The sequence below is a fragment of the Tasmannia lanceolata genome, unplaced genomic scaffold (assembly GCF_043159265.1).
Source record: "Tasmannia lanceolata isolate RefF3 unplaced genomic scaffold, GAP_Taslan_0.1 ptg000037l, whole genome shotgun sequence".
NCBI classification, from domain to species: Eukaryota; Viridiplantae; Streptophyta; class Magnoliopsida; order Canellales; family Winteraceae; genus Tasmannia; species Tasmannia lanceolata.
In genome coordinates, this window is record NW_027518714.1 from 52,951,291 (window position 1) to 52,974,088 (window position 22,798).

A 22,798-nucleotide genomic window follows, 5' to 3' on the forward strand; every position below is an offset into this window, starting at 1 on the left:
ACAGATCATTGCTGAAAATAAATCTGTTTAACTATCCGAGTAACTCTGACTCCTCTCTTTCAAGGTAGCGAATCACTCCGGATCATGCGGTTCTGCTAAACAGCTCCACACAAATCCAAATTCGTATGTCCTGCTAAACAGTCCCATACAAACTTCTTCGCAGATACACATGACTCCTAACACGTTAGGAAGCTGCACATTGCGGAACGATGATTAGGTAAGTCACTACTTGACATTACAATACTAATCATCAGGGTACTAAATACCCGGGAGAAGGAAGAAAAGACCAATCCGTGTAACACAGGATCGGAAATATTTTTCCTATTAAAACATTTCAAAAAGACCAAACCGTGTAACACAGGTTCGGTAACTTCCATCTCTATTAAACTCTTTCAAAAAGACCAAACCGTGTAACACAGGTTCGGTAATTTCCATCTCTATTAAAATCTTTCAAAAAAGGACCAAACTGTGTAACACAGGTTTGGTAATTTCCAATTCTATTAAATTCTTTCAAAACGACCAAACCGTGTAACACAGGTTCGGTAACCTCCATCTCTATTAAAATCTTTCAAAAAGACCAAACCGCGTAATGCAAGTTCGGTAATTTCAAACTCTGTTAAAATCTTTCAAAAAGACCAAACTGCGTAACGCAAGTTTGGTAATTTCAAACTCTGTTAAAATCTTTCAAAAAAAGACCAAACCGCGTAACGCAAGTTCGGTAATTTCAAACTCTATTAAAAAACTCTTCAAAACACTTTGAAAAAAAGACCAGACCGTGTAACACATATTCTGGTAATCTCTATCTTTATTAAGGAGCTCCTCAGAACAAAAGAAGAAAGACCAGATCGTGGAACACGGAATCTGTTAATTTCTATCTTTATTAAAAATCCTTCAAAACTCGAGTAACTTGAAAGATCTTTTGAAGGTCAAACCCCTTTTAAAAGATGCAAAGCATTCTACTGAAATTTGAAAATCTCTGGAGTGAATTCTAGACTCCATTGGGATAAATATTTTTCAAAGAAATTCAACTCCAAAGGAAAATAACCTGACTAAGAAGCTCAATATAAAGAACATTCGAACTTCTCTAGTCTCTACTTTATGAAAATATCTATCTCAAATATCAATGATTACTTGACATCTTTTATGATGTAAGTTATAAAAGATGCCCCTAGTATGACTACTTCCATGACAAAATTCATTAGAGAGCAACAAAAAGGGAATGGGTCAAAGGCTTTTATTACTGAAAATTTGAGATTACAACAAATTTTTCTGATAAACACCTGGGTTTACAAGGTTTTTCATAGGTACAAGAAACTTGTTATGCTCAAAATTTTCTCATCTTTGTCATCTGCTGATACCGGAACTGAGCTAAAAGCTTGCCGACATTTGAACACTGTTCCGCTTTACATTGTTCACAGGAACCACAAATTTTCTGCCTCTCTGAGCCTCTGAGTCTTTATCACCTCGGCTTTGGGAGGAATACTGACTAAACAGGACTCTGGAAATTGACTTTGACTTGACAACAGACTGACTTTGACAGACAATGACCAAAGACTTGACGAGTTTTAAACAAGACTCCAAAAGAGACTGAATCTGCTTCTTAAACTGATAAACATTTTAAAATGGTCGAAGGTCCACCACTCTTAGAGTCTTTTAAATACATGTTTAAAGATGTTTCAATCTCTTTTCAAGATCCCCATCATGGTTACTATCCCTTCAGATTGTTTAGTTTCAATTTCCTGACTCAAAGAGTAGCAAAAGAAGCTTTGATGGCACTTACTCAGACATTAAAGAAGAGCCAAAGAGAAAAATAAAAGTTCAACTGGCTTTCAGAAAGCTCTATCCTTCGTGAAGTCTTGCCATGACCAAATCGCCCTTTTGGGTTTTCGATTTAGCGGACCGCGTGCCTTAATTTTTGCCTGGACTGTCTGCCCTTGCAGATTTTCCATCCAGCAGGCTCAATGCCCTGATTTTTGCCTAAATTGCCCTTTCAGGTTTTCAGCTTAGCGGGTCGAAGACTCCATCATTTTTTTTTTCGGTTTCTCTACAAACTTGGGCCTAAATACACCAGAAGGACTTTCAGGTAGGCTTAGGTTCAAAAAGGCTAAACCCTAATGTATTTGCATGTCAATAGACCGAATCTGAATTTTCCAGACTACCTACGTATCCCTGAAGAAAATGGGAATCAGGTCTGCGTAGTTCGCCCTATTTGGCTTTGTAAAAGACGTGACCGAACCCGAATTGATCAGGCTACCTACGTACCCTTAAAAAGGGATCAGGTCATAACGTAGTTCAAACTATCCCTTTTTTTTATATATATCTTGTAAAAAAAATGTCCCTAGTTTGGGTTTATCAAAGAAACAAATTGTTTATAGGCCCAAAGGGTTTGCAAAATGGTTTAAAACATTTAGGTTGTTGGCTTAAAGCTCAGGTCGATCAAAGACGGCCTCCTGGTGTATTTAAGCATAATACTTTTTTAATTGATCCAGGTTTGTAGGTTCATTTAATTTTTCTCCATTTTCATTGAGGAGTCTTACCACTTTTCCAGGCAAGACTTCATCAACTATATAAGGACCAGACCAGTTTGACATGAATTTACCTCTCAGATCAAATACCGGTGCCCTGTAGGACTTCAAAACAAGATCTCCAGGCTTCAGATCTCGGACACGAACTTTCTTGTTGAAAGCTCTTTCGATTCACCTCTGATATCCCTGGATATGGTACAAGGCTCTCAACCTCTTTTCGTCTATCATATGCAGATCATCATGTCTGGCTCTAGCCCAATCAGACTCTGGCAAGTCAGCTTCCATCATCACTCTCAAAGAGGGAATCCTTACCTCAACGGGGAGGACTGCTTCCATTCCGTACACCAAAGAATATGGAGTTACACCTGTTGAAGATCTGATCGATGTCCGATAAGCCCATAAGGCATATGGAAGCTTATTCGACCAGTCCTTATAAGTCTCAGTCATCTTGCTAATAATGACTTTAACATTCTTATTTGCCGCCTTTACAGCCCCGTTTGTTTGATGTCTGTAAGGAGATGACTTGTGATGTCTTATTTGCCGCCTCACCAGAAAATGATTGAAGATCTGCCGGAATAGGACCGGATCCTTGGAGGAAGATTGATCGGAATAGGGGGTGCGAGAGATTTTTCTCTCTCCTCTTCAGCTATTTCTTTATAAGCCTCGGGAATTCTCCCAAGATCTCAGATCTGTGATCTCTCAAGCTTCAAGGTGGAAAACCCTCAGATCTGAGATCCAAAATACCAACGGAGATCCGACGAGAAGCCTGCCGGAGAAGATGACCATCCGGATCTGAGTTGCAGCCGGAGATGCGATCGGAGAAGACAACGGAGAAGAAAACTTCGATCGGAAAAATGGAGCCGAAGTTAGGGTTTAGGTGATTTAGAGATTTTTAGAACTCTAAAATATCTCTCTGCAATTTAGGATGACCGGAATCCGGTCGGATTCATCGGAAAAAATGGGGAAGAAAGCTAGGGTTTGGACTCTTCTTTCTCAGATCTCTCTCTGCGAATCTATAATTTTGAGAAGATGAACCTAAGTATGAAATCCGGTCAAAACTCGGAGTTGTGGCTGGAGATCTGAGATTGCCAGAGAAGGATGGATCGATCGGCCGGAGAAAGATCGTTGCCGGAGGAACATCGATCGATCGATCGGGGAAGATGAAGATGTAGAGGAGGATCGTTGCCGGAGAACGAACGAAGAAGAAGGATGATCGGATTCGTGCTGGAATTTTGCCCGGAGGAGGTTGTCGGATTGATGAGAAAATGAAAACCCAAATCTCTCTGCAATTTCTCTCTCTCTATCTGTATGCAACGAAAATGAGAAATTTTTTCCATTTTCGTTGATTTTTTTTATATATATATATCACTTGAAGGTTGCGGATATTGGCACACCCCAATTGATGGGCGCACCAAAAGTGATGGGCGCACGAATTTGATTTGGCTCCAGCCAGGCTAATGCACCCCTCCTTTTTTCCTTTATACATACATGATATTCCGACCCTCCCATTTCAACTAGACAGCCCCCTTGTGATCTGTACCGCGCACCTTCTCTCGGCTCGTCTTTTTTGACAAATTGGCTCAGAATTTGATGAAATTTGGCAAAGGTCTTAGTGAGACCCCAATTTATCTTATGATGTAATATGGGATCCTCACTCATTTATCGGGTAGGGCCTCGCACAAACAATGCAAACCCGGGTCCAGTCAAAATGGGGTGTCTACAAGGCGATGCGGGAAATAATTTCTCGAAACTAGTATTGTACCCCAATTTAGATTCAAGTTTGACTAGGGGACCTTTGCAACCATAGCCCAACAAATGACACCAGTCCTCAATGATTGGACACATTTCTTGCTTGCCAAAGCGAAATACGTGAAGATCGGGTTGCCAAAATTCGACGGCTGCATTGAGGAAATTCCAATTTATTTTGATGTAGGGTAAGCTTTGAAGTGCATCAAGGTTATGACCGGCAAGGTTTTCTACATGACGATATCCTCTTTCATCATTCATCCACTTCTTCAATTTATCATTAGACATGATGGTTCACCTGATAATCAAAGGAGATTAAATAGGATAAGAATAGGGTCAACCCTAAACATTGAGTTGCAAAAGGAAAGGTATTGACAATAAATCAAATACTCAAAGGATACAGGTAGGACATAAACAGGATCAAACTTTTCCATCAATGATCTTGGTATGATCCAAGGGTAAAAAGGTAAATGATAAATTAGGATCAAACAGATAGTCAAAGGATGATAGACCATGGTCATAATAATGACAAAGTAGGGTCAAGGACTAGATATAAAATCTGCATGATGGATGGATACATATTTGATCAACTTAGACTAGAAGCTCTTACTAAGAAGTAGGTCCTGGTCCAACAATCAAGGAATACTAGGATGGAATTTATCATCGATGAAACAAAATATAGACCATGGCCATAAGAGTGTCAACATAGAAGCCACTGACCAGGTCCAAATTTTGATAAATGAATTGATATCAAAGGTAAACTTAGACCAAGAAACCTCACAAGATGAGTAGGTTCGAGTCTAAGGATCAAATTTTACCATCAATTGATCAAAATATAAACCATAGCCTTAAGAGTGACAAAGGAAGAGCCACAGGCTAGGTCTAAATATGAAAACTAGATTGATATAAATGATTTGAATTAGATAGGGAAACCTCATTAATTATGAAGGTCTTAAACTAATAATCAAAATAAATAGGCATATATACATATCTATACCCTAACCAAGGGCACCCTCCCTAGTCTAATCTAGCGGAGTCAAAATGGTCTTGACTCATGACAGACTGGTGAGTGTACTAGGACTGCGTCTATAGCCACATAAAGTGAGCTACCCTAGTCTAAAAATAGGATAAGGCCCCTAACTCTACACTTCACATGTGTAAGCAACACATATGTTCGTCCATAAATGCAAACAAAAGGACCATGCAATAATATAGAGAGAGTAATGTCGCGAGGTCCACCTGGCCGGGTGCATAGTTACTTGTATGCTGTGACTATCGCCCAGCATACGAACTATGTCCGTTTTACACACAAGGTGTCCAGGTGTTGAGATACTACTGGTGCGGTGGCACTAGAAGGCGGGTGTAGCCCTCACGGCTCCTACTTATAGTATCTCTCCGAGAGTAACCTTATAGTATATCCACAGCAGAAAAATAACCACAAAACAGATAATATATGCAAGGGATGAAAGTGAGTGTGTGAGCCCTTGTTTTATTTTGTATCTATTTGGTGCCCCTAGCATTCTAATGGAAAAGGTTCCCATTTGAAATGATTTTAGCCCAAAATTCTTCAAAGTTAGTAAAAAATGGCATTTTAACAGAGTTAGGCAATATCTCGAAAGAGGTATCCCCAGCAGAGTCGCCAGCCTGTGGACCCCGATCCGAGAGAGACGGGGGGACGGGCCCCACACGAGTCTCTATGGATCATCCACGTGAATGGAGAGCTCTACCAAGGAACTCTCGAAAGAAGAAATGCCTCTCACAGCATGAGTGGCGATAAAAGGTGAGATACCTCTCCATTCGGGGACTAGCCCAGATTCGAGGCGTACCTTAAACAAAGAAGAGTCACCATCCAAGGAAGTGGGCCAAGGATCCCATACTATGCTCTATTGCAACGGATAACCAGAGATATAAAAGAAGGTTCGTGCCTGGTTACGAATTTGGAAGGTCCGAAGAGCACCTCGTCCGGCCAAGTGCAAGCACCTGGTCTCTTATGCCATTTATTATTGATTTTGAAGAGTTTTGGGCGAAAGTCATACGAAATGGGAACACATATCTCCGATAAGACGTCTATCTAATCATGCATGTCTCGGAGATGATTAATAAGCACACCTAAAAGAAATGAACTAAGTGTCACCTGAAAAATAACTAGGTTATGAATGTCATACCTAATTGGTGTCTAAGTTCTAGTGTGCAAACACATGATGCTACAGCTAAAAGTAGAGGATCTGTACATTAAAGTAAGAAAACACAGCAAAACATACAACACAAATCAACTCTATACATGACTGGACAAGAAGAATCCTAAAACTCTAATGCAACTTGACTCGGACCAAGATGGCCGTCCATTCCAGCTGCTCTACGTATCCCGGCCTCAGGAAGAATTGGAGTCAACGTAGTTCGATGCCCTATTGTAAACTACTATGCCTAACCATCTAGAACCGCTATCCTAGACTCGACTGATTTTTAAAGTTTTTGCACAATTTACTTAAGTTCAAGTGAATTGTAATTTTTAAGACTCTCTATATGCCCTAACTAATGCAAGTTGATTAGCCTTAAGCCAATGCAGGTGGGCCCTACATCCTATGTGTAATTAGGCAGTGCATCCTAAAGAAAATCATGGGCTGACTATATGCTTCCTAGTCTAGCCATCGGTTTGACTAAGTGTCTAACCGATCAACTTGAGGCCTCCTAACTCTAGGGACACTCACACGACAGGACACACCATATCAATACAAATCAGACAGACTCCTAACTCTAAAACACCCCAAATATCTAGGACAGACTCCTAACTCTAGGGGAAGATCTTTTTGAAAAGGTTTTGAAGAATTTTTGTATTTTTGGAAGATTTGAAATGTTTATTTTTTAAAGGGTTTGGCTGGACTTGGGATGTGAATCCCAAGCTGCATTACGTACCCCGTGGAAAGGGATCAAGCCAACGTAGTTCGGATGCAGATTTTCCTAACTACTCCTAATGACTCAAGATTTTTGAGATTTTTTATTTTTCAGATGTTTTTGGAATTTTTGACACAAGAGGACAGAATCCTATCATCATAAGGGTAGGACAAACTCCTGAATATCCCGCAAAGGTTGGACAGCATCCTATGCTTTGCGAGGAAAAAGAATAGAATCACAGCTCTGCAAGGGTTGGACAGCATCCTATACCTTGCAAGGAACTGGATAAAATCACATGACTTGACGAGAGGTTAGACAGAATCCTAACTCCTATGATGATAGGATTGACTCCTGAAACTGAAGGACTGACTCTCTAGCTAAGGAGAGATTCCTATGCTAAGGACTGACTCTGAAATTAGTAATTCTAAGAGGGAGGTGCTAATGAGACAAAGCATGTCTCCAAATGATTTAATTTTTTTACTGAGACATAGCTTGTCTCTTTAAAAAGGGGTGGGCTCTAGATGACTCTTTCATTGCCCTTGCAATGAATAGGAGAACCTAAGGTCTTAAGGGATATACATCTAAAAGACTTGGGCAAGCCTTTTGAATAGAAGAGGGGAGTGCTACTTGGACTGAGCAAGTCCCCTAAGGATGGGCTTGGGCTAACACCTTCATCGCCCTCAATCACCATTTATCGAAATAAAATGCACTCACAAATTGATCAGAACATGACAGCGCAGGTACTGAAGCAAAATGATAAAACCCACAAGTGAATATTATCCTCATCTTATGATCTCTACAAATGCTAGAGTAGAATGAATATAACAAAACTACAAAATATTGGACATATAGCACCTGGTATCCATACAATTTTACAATCACATTCAAGCTATACAATTATAGAAGCATGTTTAGACAAATGTAATATTCAAATGACTAAGGAAAAATCAACAAGTTAATACAAATACGCATATCACAAATGGTATTACTTCTAATTAATCATCTGCCCACAAGTGAGTTCATTATCACAAACAAGTTCATATATAACTGTTCCCTATATGAATTTATTATTTTATGAAATCCAAAAAAAAAAAAAACATTCTCTATACTTGACATAACTTCTATTTTCAGACTAGGATATACAAGGAATCATGATAATCTCCTAAACATATCAATGTAAGAGTTGGACAGAAAATTGAACTCTTATCCTACTATCAATTAAACATATATCTTAAGAAATAGACCCAACAAAACAAAGTATGAAAGACAAGGCCAAAACAGGGATAACAAAAGAATCATATGGCTGGAACCAACAATTTTAGTTTATCCTCACAAAATTCATTAAGGAATACAACAATAGAGGTAAAGAAACAAGTAAACTATACTTAAAAATGCTTATGATTACCATTTGCACTCTAGTCTTTCAAATAACTCTATTAGCATTGCCGTACTCTATTAATTTGGATAGTGGAAATATTGTATGTTTGCAGTTACTCATTTGAATGTGAAATAAAATTACAGATGATCATCATAATCAAGTTATGATTATAAGGTTATTACTTAAAGGAAATAATTTCAGTACTATAATATAAGTACTAATCAATTCCGCCCCTTACCACTGAATAAATCCCCTAAGATTACTACATGCTATCTTAATCAACAAAAATTAACTTTGTACAATGTCAACAGATGTGCTGGCTGCTAAAATCAAGGCGGTGAAAGGGGCTATAAATATTAAAGTGAAATGGTGGCTGCCAACATTAAAGTGAAGTAGTGACTGCAAATATCAGAAAGTATAAGGGTCAATAAATTTTAGCCCTTTTATACTACTACTATGACTTAAGGATGTGAGAAATAGTCTAATTTTGGCATTTGCCATGCGAGCAAAGTAAGAGAATATTGACACAGTCCTAATATCTACCATACAATATTACATTTCAAGTGTTCTAAGTAGCTTAACTTAAAAGTTGCAAATCAGAAAAAATAAGAACCTCAACCAATTCTCGAATAGAAAGTCAAAATTATTATTATTTTTTCATATTTTAATAACTTGAACTCATGCATTAAAATAAACATTTCAGTCGTATTATAGACATCCCCAAACACTTTTGAATTGACATGTATTTTAAAAGAAAATTCCAAACATCAAAGCTGTTCTCACATTACCTCAATGAACTGAGCCTGATATAGAGATATTAATAAGATTGTATCAGGTAAGAAGCATGCCCAATATCACAATAAATTTGTCTACCAAATTCAATTACTGACATGTTTCCTCTTCATTTCAATTCCTTCTCATTAAAAAAAAAGTTAATGGAGACTACTATTGTTTATTAGAGAATAAAGATAATTAGCCTACTTAAACCCACATAGACAAGCTAATTATAGAGAAGCAATGTAATCTATCGTGCATGTAAACCCCATTCCATTTGAACATATCAGCTGTCATGCAATTAAAAAATCTTAGAACAGTTCATTCACAGACCACACTAGTTCTTAAAATACACTATCCGGTTTTGAATTTATTTGGACAGTTCAACCATAATCATTACAAGTAAGTGGAAAGTGAGTATCTCATAATGGCATAAGTGACAAAAACTAAATACGTGATAACAAGTGTCAAGGAATCATCCTCTAAGGAATCAACTGCTGTCCAAAATTAAATACAAGACAAAAAGTTTTTTTTATTTTTTTATTTTATTTATTTCAACACCCAAAACAATTTTTAGATCATGACCAAATGGGGAAGACTTTGTCACACATTAATTCCATCAAAACTGACTATGCCCCTAGCATTATATTTACAAAAGGTCACTGTCATATGAGGGAAATGAGAGCAACAGTAGTATCACTACTAGGAATGACAAAAACAAGCATCAGCTACCTAAAGATAATACTACCATGATCTTAGCTGAAATCCAACATACGCTAACCCTGTCTATTATTTTTGACGGCTGTTTGGAGGTTAAAAGTGATGATTTTTATCACCATCACCCTCAAAACACAAAACTAAATGACTTTTGACCTGACCTTTTGTTTAAGAATGGAGAATTAAATTGGTTGGGTATATGATTGACTTATTTTGTTAAATGATAAGAACACAGTGGGCACACATTTCCCAACAGTACAGACCCCCACAACCGTACATAAAACTGTTACCAAATAGATGCATCAAAGACCAATTAGATTGGTGAGCCCCAATCAATTAATGGACTATTGAACAGTGCGAATTGAGAAAATTTGGAATGAGACACTAGCTAAATGCAGACATTCATTACATTATACAAGGAATAATAAAAATAAAAATAAAAAATAAAAAATTATCCAAGCAAATGAATATCAATGGTAAGATCAGCTCTTAGAAACCTCAATTAATCTAACCTTATAACCTTTTTTCAGTATATTACTATACAACAAGAATTTGGAAATTCAAAAATATAAAAAAAAAAATCAAACATGGGCCAAATTCTGAACTCTCCTGTCATTAAAGCACATATTATAAACATATATAGGGAAGGACCTGAGTAAACCAAAAATGAAGGATCGAACTATTGCAAATTCTCCTTGAATTTCACACCCACTATTATCATGACATAATAGTAAAGTTTCATATAAAATGGGCAAAGTCCATGAATAGAGAATTCCAAAATTGATACATCACTTCCTGTCTCTTCTTATTCATTTAACTGCTCAACCTAAATAAATGTTATCAGGCATCTCATAATAGCAACAACCTCAACATCCCAAATTCTGTCCTCTTTCACAACCGGCTAGCCTCCCACAACCTAGTACTTTATTCAATCCCATAATTCTCTCACACAAATTATAAGCTTCACACAAAAGTAATGATCCTGTATCATTACCAAATCATCATTTTTTTTAATGCATTCATAAAAAGCTCCAAGTTTTGCTATGATTTTAGAAATCCTCATGGAGCTATGCAGAGAACAGGCTGAGGTCTATAGGCTAATTTCATTCTTAGCAGCCCAAAATTTAAAATAATATAGCTACTTTTAGTTCATTTCATTCTATACGTCAAGACTAACATGACATTTCCTAATTAGACATTGTATGATGTTTCAATTAGCATATATTCGATATTATTACTACAAACATACATAATACTCATCATTTTTGTTCAAAAGTGAAAATTCAAATCAAATCTCTCATGACCTATATTATTATGTTTTAGTATATATAAAGACAAACATACCTTAATAAATCAAGTTATCTCAATAGTGATCAATATATATATATATATATATATATATATATATATATATATAACTTTCTTAAGGAAAAGACATTAAAAATCACAACAGATTTATTTACAGAGGTAATAAATCCATTTGAACACTAAAAATTTAGGTTTAAACAATAGGATTAGCATGATTTTTCATACAATAAATCATACAGTATTAAGAACTATTTATAAATTCTTTAATTGTTGATCCACATATATTATAAATAAAACATCATTTTTAACACCTATTCAGTGATCCACAACATAGCTCGAATAAAAAAGACATAATTTCTCAAAATACAAAATTACTCTTACCTATTAAATCACTATTATTCACAGAAGAAATCCAAAACTTGTGAAAGCTTACCTAAGCTGAACTTCTTTTTTCCTTGAAAGCTAGAAACAGATCCCCCTCTTTTTTTTTAGATCTTACTTCTAATCGATGTTTTTCAGATGCGCCTTCTGCCGATCAAAATCATGAGATTTCTCCAGATCTAGGGTTCAAATTCTCAATGGTGTTTAAACAACGAGATCTGAGCTCAAAAGGAACAGATCTACGTTTCTATGATTTGGATCTGAGATTTTTGGGATAAAACACGAGTTTTGAAGAGAGCTAGGGTTTCAAGGCTTCAAAAGAAAGAAGAGATGAGAACGAAGGAGGAAATAAATCCACGAAACAACTGAGGAGATTTTCAGCTTGAAAATGACCGGAATCAATGAAATCCACTAGATTTAAGATCGCAACCGCTGGATCTAGAGTTTTATAAATCGGATCTAAGGTTTTGAGAGTAAAAATAAGGTTTGGATGAGGTCAAAATGGACGATGATGATGAACAAATTAGAAATAGAAGAAAAGCTACGGCTGGCCAGAGGAATGACCGGATTCCGGCAATGATTTACCGGAGAAGATGATCGGCTGGGGTTTGGAGAAAAGGAAAAGAAAAAAAGGTTGTCTTATTCTCTCGCTCTCTACCGATTTCTTCTTCTTTTTTTAACGAGGATTAAATGATATTTATAGTAATTTTCAAAATTTGATATCGACACCCCATTTTGATAAAGCGCGCGAAAAATTGATTTGCGCGCAGAAATTTTTGATGAACGTGTGGTTTCTTTCATCTCATATAGCCCAAGCTCGACCCTATTCAGGATGATTCCCCCCCCCCCCTTTCCGGTTTACGCTACGACCTTGCTTTGGTTCGATCGCTAGGCAAACGCGCTCGGATTCTGAGGAAATTTTGCGGGGATCTTGGTGGGATCCTAAGCTAGCTTGGGGTGAAATTTGGGAACCTAGTTCATTCATTTGATGGGGTTTTGCACAAAATTGGAAAGTTAAGGGCACGGTCAAAATGGGGTGTCTACACCTAGCATTATGTCTAGCTATGCTTTTTGAGAAATTTTACTGTTTTATAACCTATAATCTACAGGCTTGAATTTGCGCCTAAGAAAATTATTTACTCTCTCTATATTTCTCTCCATGAATGAAGCACCCTCACTCTCACAAGAAAAAGATATACAGATGAAAAGCCTAAAGTCTCTCAAGAATAATCTAGGGTCAAATCACAAGCGATAAGCCTAATACATCAAAGGGATCCAACCATCATATAGCAACTTTAGAAATATAAAGCTAATACAACCCAAAAAGATCCAACAACCATCCAAAAAGAAAATCATAATACTGTCCAAACCAACAAATGGCTAAAGGTGCCCACCCATCACAGATCTGTCTGATAAGGGCTGCTTGGTTACTCCTCCGTGTTTCGATCCCTGTGATCCACTTTAATAGGCATGGATGTGCATCTGGAGCTGAAGGTGCCCACAAGGTAATATGCTCGAAGAGCCACACCTGGAATGAAGACAGACAGTCAGTCTTTAGAGAACAAAAAACCAAACTAACAAAAGAGTAATTATGTATATAATATATGTACTCTTTACCTGTAGCACAATAGCGCATCCGGTGATATATCCCGTCTTCCCATTTTTGGAATATGAATCCAATGACTCTACCAGGAAGTCGTAGATGGGATATGCCCAAGCAATTCTCCACACGGTCTCTACTCTTAAGTAGGGGAAGATGCAGGATTTCGTCCTATGATCCACAGGGTCAGCCCGGGCAAAAAGCACAGAGTAGCACAAGAGCAGCAACACATGTCTCATTGTTGCCTGGACCGATGCAATCTCATCCGATCTGGACTCTGCCCTGATAACATCTGTAATCTCACCAAATCTCGCCCAAGCACCGGAAAACCTCCAACCTTCGACCTCCTATGTGGAATGCCAATCTACCCGTATTCTATCCCCTATAAGGCTTAGGCTCAATGCCAATGCTAAATTCCTGACCTCAAAGGGGACTAATATGCCACCTATTTTAAATGTCCTCGACTTCGGTATCCAAGATCGCACGAGGACGGTCACTATTGCCTTGTGCAATTTCTGACCTTCTAGATTAAGCAAGGCCTCAAATGTGCTGCTCTCTAACATATCAGTATGTGCTTTCCTCAACTCAAGGGACCTGAAGAAGTCGTGAAACTTAGAGGGGCAGCATCTCGACGTAGCATAAGACACCTGCAAAACAAACCATTATCAGATATATACAATATTTTAAAAAATACAAGGCTTAAAAGAATAACGGAGGCATTACCATGGTTTGATGAGATTATCACCAGGTGGAAAAGATGGAATCAAATCCAATAAATCAGATTTGGACCTGTTCAGACAGAATGTGATGAAAAAATGTTAACAACTGATTTCTCAAATATTAGGGGTTTAAACCAATGATTTCTCATAAATTATTGGTTTAAACCATTGATTTTTCAAGATTTAGGGGTTTAAACCAATGATTTATATCAAATATTGGTTTAAACCATTGTTTTTCAAAACTTATGAGCTGATTTTCAAAATAGAAGGGGTTTAAACAAATGATTTGTCATAAATTATTGATTTAAACCATTTATTATTCAAGATTTAGGGGTTTAAACCAATAAGGTGTGAGAAATTATTGGTTTAAACCATATATTTTCAAAACATTACGGGTTTTCTCAACTGATTTTCTAAAAAATAGAGGTTTTAACCAATTATTTATAAGAAATATTGGTTTAAACCATCATTTTTCAAAACTTAAGGGTTGTTTTCCAAATAGAAGGGATTCAAGCTGTTTTTCGAAATAGAAGGGATTCAAACTAATGATTTTTCAAATATTATTGGGTTAAACCATTTATTATTCAACATTTAAGGGTTTAAACCAATAATGTGTGAGAATTATTGGTTTAAACAATACAGTTCTCAAAAAATTAGGGGTTCTCTAAACTGAATAGGGGTTTTAACAAAATATTTCTATCAAATATTGGTTGAAACCATTGTTTTTCAAAACTTAGGAGCTGATTTCGAAAATATAGGGTTTTCTCAACTGATTTGGGAAAATATAGGGTTTCCTAAACTCATTTTCTCAATTTTAAACTAATGATTTCTAACAAATTATTGGTTTAAACCAAACTTTGGGGGTTTAAACACATAATTTGTGAAAAAAATGGAAGCAATTAGGGGTTTAAACCAAACTTTAGGGTTCTAAATCATACATTTCTAAGAAATTAGGGGTTCAAACAAAACTTTAGGGCTTTAAACCACATATTTCTAAAAAACATTGGGTTTTAAACCAAACTTTAGAGCTTTAAACCATAGATTTCTAAAAAAAATTAGGGTTTTAGTTGCTGATTTTCCAAACTGAAAGAGAGAGAGTACCAATCCTAACTTATTGGTTTGAGTCTAAACTGATTTGGAAAAATTATAGGGTTTTCTAAACTGATTTTCCAAAATATACGGTTTTCTCAACTAATTTGGAAAAATATAGGGTTTTCTAAACTGATTTTCCAAAATATAGGGTTTTCTCAACTGATTTGGAAAAATATAGGATTTTCTAAACTAAATTTTTAAACCAAACTTGGAGGTTTAAACCAATAATCTGTGAAAAATTAGGGGAAAATTAGGGGTTTAAACCAAACTTTAGGGCTTTAAACCATATATTTCTAAAAAAATTAGGGGTTTAAACAACTGAGAGGGAGAGACTACCAACCTGTGAGAGGAGGTTCGCTCAGAATCAGAGGCTACCGGAGAGAGGTGCACGGACCTGCGGGGCATTGTGGCCCTCTAATGGACGGTTGTGATCATCCCATGAGAGAAAGAGGGCATGGTGGCCCTCTAATGGATGGTTGGGATCATCCCATGAGAGAGAGAGAGGGGCATTGTGGCCATCTAATGGACGGTTGGGATCATCCCATGAGAGAGAGGGGGCATTATGGCCCTTTAATGGACGGTTGGGATCATCCCATGAGAAAGAGAGAGAGAGGAGGGCATTGGGGCCCTCTAATGGACGGTTGGGATCATCCCATGAGAGAGAGGGGCATTGTGGCACTCTAATGGATGGTTGGGATCATCCCATGAGAGAGGGGGGCATTGTGGCCCTTTAATGGACGGTTGGGATCATCCCATGAGAGAGAGAGGGGCATTAGGGCCCTCTAATGGACGGTTGGGATCATCCCACGAGAGAGAGAGGGGGCATTGTGGCCCTCAAATGGACTGTTGGGATCATCTCGTGAATAAGAGAGAGAGAGAGAGGCATTGTGGCCCACTAATTGATGGGTGGGATCATCCCATGAGAGAGAGAGAGAGAGGCATTTTAAAAATGAGGGTATTTTTGTCTTAAACCCACGCAAACCAGTCACCATCACTTTAGATTAGTTATTTCCAAGTCTCCCCCCTTGACAGGTCATTGTCATATCAAAGCCCTTTTTTTAGTCATTTTCTCAAGAAAAAAAGGTGCTTTAATGTTCAACTAATGAGTATGTATTTGAACCGGCATTTCTAGGATTCGAGCTTTTTCCTTTGTTGTCTTCCGCACGTGACGTCATGATCTATCATCTTTTTTTACACCATGGATTCCCGTTTTCCTAGCAACCCGCTAGTGCTAAATGATAAATTAACGGTCCCTGTAGATGAAACCTTAACTGTGGTGGTTCAAGTTACTATTTTTCATGTGTAATCAAACAATGGAAAAGCGGAAACTCTGGCCTGTTTGGATTGCAAGGATTTTGGGGAAAAGTTCGGCAAAGAAAAACTTTTTCCAAAAGTTCTTACTTTTCCAATATTTGATTACGAATGAAATTGTAAAGAGTAATGCTAGGGAAACCGAGGGTAGGACCTAAAAGGGGACCGAACAAATTGTTTCACGCCACAATATCACTAGTGACGCAATCCCTTAAGTTTAGGGAAATCATCAAAAAGTTAAATTTTCTTTAACACATGCCATTTTCTCATTGCAGGTCCCATTTTAAGTCCTACTCTGTCTCTGGGTCTCCATATCATTTTCCAATTGTAAATTGAACAGCAGGCACTCAAGTTAGGGGCCATTGATTTATAAATTTACTAGTAAAAGATGCACGTGCATTTGCACGTGCGACCAAGATAATTTATAACATGGTTAAGTACAGCTGCGAAATTTCTCGTTTCTATCTTTAAAATGAAGTTGAAGTAGCTTTGGACCTGTTTATGTCAACCAAAGCAGGACTTTTCGGTGAAATTTCTCCCCATAAGTGTATCTTTTGAAAAAATAGGTAGTTCAGCAAGGCGAGAGAGTTACATGGTGTATGTTTGTGGATCTAAAATTTTACTCTAAAATTTTAATACTGTAAAACTCATTTTCCAAGATTGTATCTCCATTGGCAAATGTAAGATCAGCCCATGTTGTGTTGATCATCTATAAATCAAAGTGAAAGAATGGGTGTAAAATTAATTTGTTTTACGCTCATTTTACGTTAAAAGAAACAAAGCTTAAGAGAAATTTAAAGGGAACAAGACTTTAAGACAAGGCATGGAGGCAAGGCCTTTGTAATTTTGAGACCAAGAGTGAGAGGTGGCTGTGATAACTCGATGGAGTCTTGGCCAATAACAGTGACAAAGCCATGTTCTTTGTTCCGCCATACACTTCATCACCTAATAGAGGAATCCCCATAAACTTTGCATGTACACACATCTAGTTCAGAATAGCAGACAGGCAATGTGAGTAGAAAATTTTTCTTAAACCACATTCGCTACCACGTACAACACTACTAAAAATAGGGAATCATAGAATTTGCCATCAATGCAGGAAGCAGACAAGATCATTAAAACAACATAGTGTTAAAAACTAACGAATTACTAAAACATGAAAACTATATGAAGATATTGCAGCATGATCTCCATAGGAGCACCCTAAAGCAAATAACCAAGAGCTTAAGCAATATCATCCAATCAAATAATGGATAATGATACTAACATAAGTTGTTGCAGGGAGAAACATTTTAGAAACTACAGTCAAGCCCACTCACTCATTGTCAAGATGATCCACAAAGATCTCCCACTTGTTTGTCATGTACAGTATAGCTTTCCAGTTTTGTCAATACATTCCATAATTAACTTCCTAGTTTTGAAAAACCCTTATTCATCCGATTCTCCAATTCTCAACGGACTTACATAATATGTATTTCAGACTAATATCACTATGCAGATCACTCACTAAGAGAAATTCAGAAAAGTCCCCAACAAAACTACAGCCAAGGTGATCTCGTGGGTTTTCCATCTTTCTTTTTTCTGAAGTTCATGAACAGACATTTCTTGTTTTCAAATATTGGAACACAAGCTGCATCTGTATAACATTTCAAAAAACAAAACCCACTTTTCTCAGGCTAGTCTCCTTTCATCACTACAAAACCAAACGGTCCCAAGTTTTGTAGTTGACTTTCAAGGTATTTATAAGGCAATCTCACAAATGAAATCAATTGAAAGGGACATGACATAATGATTATTTTTAATATGAGACATTAAGATTGAATTTTGTAGTGAAAAATCATGATTTTTTAATAAATTAGAGGATAAATTCAGCAATTAAAATTGTATATGGTCTATGAAAACTTTTCCTTCCATAATTGGCAAGTAATTGGAAAAAACTGTGAATCATAGATGTATAATTAAAATACCCCAAATTAACTTCGGGTCATGTCCAGGAAAAATTGGGTTGAGTCGACTCTTTCCTGATACCATCCGGCATTTTCCAACACGACTCGAAATTTTTTGACACAACCCCAACTTTCACCGAGTTGACCCCAACTTTAACGGAGTCAAACCCAAATTTCACCATTAATTTTTACATCGGATCAACCACTTCGACCAGATTTTAAATTTATCATTGATTCAGTTCATTTCTCCAAAGATTTAGGAAAATGAATGGTGCGACTTACTGTTTAAGTGGTCGGCGGTTGTCGATTTCGCTATCTCGACGAATGTTGCCTGTATGAATGGAATGGCTGGCAAAATGCAATGCATGGTAGATAGATCGTCAGGAAGGCGACGGCTAGAGAGGAATCAATGTTACAGTAGGAAAGCGACGGCCGGAAAGGAGCAAACGCAGTGGTAGATCGTGTCATGTTCTTCTCGGTGTGTGAATTGTAACTGGGTAAACATTTGTTCAAATCCTAAACGTAAGTGATTGATTTTCATGTAGTTAATTGAATTAAATGAACTTTTAAGTTATAAAAAGAAGACTCATTTTTTTAGGATTAAAAATGATCAATTCCATTCCACCTTCATCCCTTCACATGCCAAGATCGACAATAAATGATTATGATTTGGAGGACTTTCTTCACCAACCATTCACCATCCATTCGTTGTGCGTCCATCCGGTTTTTGAAGAAATTCAAAACCTCCAAATAAGATAATTGTTCAAATCTGCTCCGTTCTCATGGATAAGATAATCTTGGAGGGTTTAAAATAATTCAAGGGAACTGATCACCTAAAACATAAAAGCATACCATCTAAATGTTTTCAAGGAGCTCATTAAAGCGAGACCTTCTTTCGGTGAATTATTGCATATACAACCTGCACTACATAAGGCTTTAAAGACCTTTTGGTGAATTATTGCATATACAACCTGCACTACTCATAAAATAAGGTAGAAAACTCACAAATAAGATATTCTAGGAGGGTTTAAAACAATTCATAAGAACTAATCACCTAAAACATTAAATAAAAAGCATACCATGGAAATGTTTTCAAGGAACTCAATAAAGCGCAGGGGATTCTTGCAAGGGATGAAAGACCTATCTGTAGAACTCTGAATCCCTTTTCCCCTTCCAATATTGCTTCGTTGGACTGCACCCACTGCTCTACCCCAAAGCAAGAATAGCATTCCACTAAGGTCCTTGAACATTCAAATAAATAAGTAGATCTAAAGCTGCATAAAGACATAATCACTTTATTCAACTTTTTTCTTCGATAACAAAAAGAGAAATGCTACTCAAGTAAACACTGCTGGATTTACATTGAAAGGGAGGGTGGTAAGAAACACCAACATTGGATCAAAACCTAATCATCATTGGGCCTGCTTACCATTACTGCTTAAAAAATCAAACAACATGCCACTGCAGGTTGCCAATCCCCATCCCCATCTGACCATGATTAGATGGCGATGAAACTGATCACCAAAGGACATAAAGGATTGTTAAGAAAATTCGTAGGACAATTCCTTCAAATACTTGAATTTTTAATAGAAAACTAAAAGCTAGCGTATTTAATTCAGGGTTTGGAAGCAATTAGATAGACTGTTTGTGAGCTGAGATTATGACCTTTTTAATGATAGTTGGGTCATCTTCAGGAGCTGTAACATTGCAACAATTTGACCAATGACCATAAGCAGGGGCGTCTAAAACCATGTTTGTGGATAAAGAATCAAACGTTACCTTTAAAAATGATTGCACCCATTTTTGAAAGTGGGTGAGACACTTCTATTTGAATCCAACAATTTCTTTTAGTAGATACTGGTTTCTAAAATCATGTTTTTGGATAAAGAATCAAAGGATACCTTTAAAAATGATTGCACCATTTTTTAAAATGGGCCAGACACTTCATATTTGAATCCAACAATTTCTTTTAGTAGATACCGGTTTCTGTAAAGTATATTTTTTTAAACGGAGTGAGAGATTTATTAAAAAATAATGAAGAAGCAATGCTGATAGAGAAAAGGGATCTCTTAAACTTGAAAACTTGAACAATTTTCACTCTAATGCCTTTTTTCTGTTTCAAAATAATGAAAAATCTATGCGGATAAATAAAATGAAAAATAATCGGGATCTGAATAGTCAAAGAGTGAGTTTTTGCTGTCTACTGTACCAAGTTTCAAAATCTATATTGATGTTAGTACTTACGGTGGTTGAAATGTAAACAGAAATGTGAAAAAACAATGAATTAGAGACAAAAATGTAAATAGAAATGTGAAGAACAATAGAATTATGAATTAGAGACTTTGCCCACAGAGATCAGAAGAAGGCTTAGAAAGACTTAGATGCAAGTGAGGTAAAACAAACATCAATTGAATAAACATCAAATGATAAGCATCACATTTAGCTCTTGGAGTGATTGGTAGTTTCACATTTATGAATTGATCTGAGTGTCAAACTTATTATGGACTCAAAATTGTCTTTAGGCTGATTGAGTGTAAAACTGATTATTGACTCAAAATTGCCTTTAGGTCGTGTTTGATAGGGTTTCTAATTATGGCATCATATGGGTGTATTTTTTTATTCTAGGGTTTGGATGGTAAATGGTTTATGGGAAAAATGATTTCATTTCCTTCTTCCTTTGTTCTTTCTCATTTTATTTCTTTGAACTTTGGTGTTGAAATTTTTCAGATGTAAATGGAACTATGGTTCCCTTTTCTATGCTTTGTAATGTATGTCGTTGTGCCCCCAAATGGCAATTGTTCGTACATCCAAAAACAAACCCATCCCCAGTTAGAAATCTAGCAATACATGCGAGTTCTTTTAGTTTTCTGGGTGTATTAGACAAACAAAAGAGATATGTTTCACTTGAAATGAGCATATTACTTCTCTCTTTTTACATAAGATTGATCCGGTTCTGTCTAGCCATCTTTGTCTTTGGTTGTTGGAATTGAAGCTCAGTTTTCAGTTGAAGTTGGGTGTCATCCTTTGAGGGTTCTTAATATTTTTATTCAATTATTGGTGTGGGTTTGCAGAGATCATGTTGTTAAAATGTATCGTCTTCACAGTGACATCCTTCCATACATCCTTCCATTGAATTTGTTAGGTGAAATTACAGTCCAACGAATGGGCTTTCGTGACCTTACCTCTTGCATCTGTGTCTTTATTGTTATAGTATTTGTGTATGTCACTTGGACGATGACACTGGCAGAAGATTTTGATTTCTAATTTGGTCAGCAGGTGAGTCTCTCCCAACCCTCAATCCTCTCGACATGAGATGTAAAGAGTAATGCTACGGAAACCGAGAGTAGGGCCTAAAAGGGGACCGAACAAATTCTTTCACGCCACAATATCACTAGTGACGCAATTCCTTAAGTTTAGGGAAATCATCAAAAAGTAAATTTTTCTTTAACACATGGCATTTTCTCATTGCAAGTCCCGTTTTAAGTCCTACTCTGTCTCTAGGTCTCCATATCATTTTCCAATTGTAAATTGAACAGCAGGCAATCAAGTTAGGGGCCATCGATTTATAAATTTATTACAATATACAGCTATATAAGCCGTGACCATATCATTTTCCTCAAAATTGTGGAGATGAGAAATTCTTCATGAGAAAATATTTCCAAGATAAACGTTTTTCCTGCAATCCAAACAGGATTTAAGCGAAAGTTGATGGAATAACTAGGGCAGTGATATCCCCCCCCCCTCTTCAACAGAATTCGTTAACTTTTAAGCCTTTTGGAGTTAACAGTGGCTCCTCCACCCCTTTGTGTATCCTAACGATATCTGTCAAAAGGGGGGGAGGATATCACTGCCCGAATTACTGTGGTGCCGGTCGAACTTACAATGTCGCCTAATGCCTCTAGACTTTTCATTGTCTAGTTTCCTCCTCCAAATAAAGTAAAACGACCAATTCTTTCTATTTTAGTATTTTATTGACTACCATGTTTTGTTAACGACATGTTACGCCAAAAATCGGTAACAGATAAGGCAGTGACATAAGAGCTGACGTGGCGATCCCAAGTAGCTGAACTGATTGGGAGGCAAAGTTCTGCACAGGGAAACACGAGGTCAGAAGACCAACATGGAGTCGTTGCTCCGGATGGGCCCTTCGACACTCAAGTCAGTAATGAGTCCGAATAGGCAGAACAAAGCTATGAACAATGTTTTTTTCGGGATTCGGGTCCTTTACCTTGTCTTTTTGAGGGCTATTTATAGTGGAGCTTTGAGTGTTAGTTTACTCATTTACCCTTTTAGGACAGGTGTCGACCTGTTATTGGGTTAAGTTTTACCTTTGTTTTCATACCCCTAAACAGGTGTAGGCCCAGGGTTGGGTGAGGTTAGTACGTGATCCTCCCCTTTGCAAGGTGTAA

At 37.1% G+C, this 22,798-nt stretch overlaps 1 long non-coding RNA gene across 1 annotated transcript; it reads right to left on the minus strand.

Moving 5' to 3' along the window:
* Positions 1-19,003: 19,003 nt before the first annotated feature.
* On the minus strand, positions 19,004-19,657 carry LOC143860149 (uncharacterized). The gene is made up of 3 exons (XR_013239612.1): positions 19,469-19,657; positions 19,242-19,360; positions 19,004-19,133 (listed from the first exon to the last, which is right to left on the minus strand). It is a non-coding gene; the product is annotated as an uncharacterized LOC143860149 (long non-coding RNA).
* Positions 19,658-22,798: the final 3,141 nt, after the last annotated feature.